This window comes from Pteropus alecto, unplaced genomic scaffold (genome assembly GCF_000325575.1).
Source record: "Pteropus alecto unplaced genomic scaffold, ASM32557v1 scaffold24, whole genome shotgun sequence".
Lineage (NCBI taxonomy): Eukaryota > Metazoa > Chordata > Mammalia > Chiroptera > Pteropodidae > Pteropus > Pteropus alecto.
Genome location: NW_006439192.1, coordinates 22,460,331 through 22,460,884, shown reverse-complemented (window position 1 = coordinate 22,460,884; position 554 = coordinate 22,460,331). Strand labels below are relative to the sequence as shown.

Below are 554 nucleotides of genomic sequence, written 5' to 3'. Positions count from 1 at the left end.
ATTCCTCTGCTTATTAGTGAATAAGATTTGAAAGATAAAATAGACGGTCAGCTGTTAGGGCCCTGTGGTTCAGTCCTGAGTCTGGAATCATCATTAGTTTATTCCAAGTTGTCCCATATTCTGCCTCTGACTGACCAGACTGACTCATAGAGGACACCTGTGCCTACCAGTTGACATAAATCATGAGATTGGATTGATGACTAAGGAAATTAATCAGGTCTACAGCCATGCCACCCTAAACAGCCCAATCCTGTCTGATCTCGGAAGCTAAGCAGGGTCTGGCCTGGTTAGTACTTGGATAGGAGACCACCTAGGAAGACCAGGTGCTGTAGGCATGAAAAATAAAAAATAAGGGATTATAAACTGACAATGTCCTTGCAATCTGTGAGGTCAACCAAGGGTTGCCTCGCCTAAAAAAAAAAAAAAAATTAATCAGGAGCTGATTGAAAATTTGAATATAATTGATTTGAATCATCAATAAAAGATAAATATAAATCTAAATTATGTTTTATTGTGATAAATTAAGATGACTACTATAAAATTTTGTCTCTGAA

The 554-nt window shown here is 37.4% G+C and overlaps 1 pseudogene; it reads left to right on the top strand.

The window, feature by feature from the left end:
* Positions 1-217: 217 nt before the first annotated feature.
* LOC112483420 lies at positions 218-335 on the top strand (annotated as a pseudogene).
* Positions 336-554: the final 219 nt, after the last annotated feature.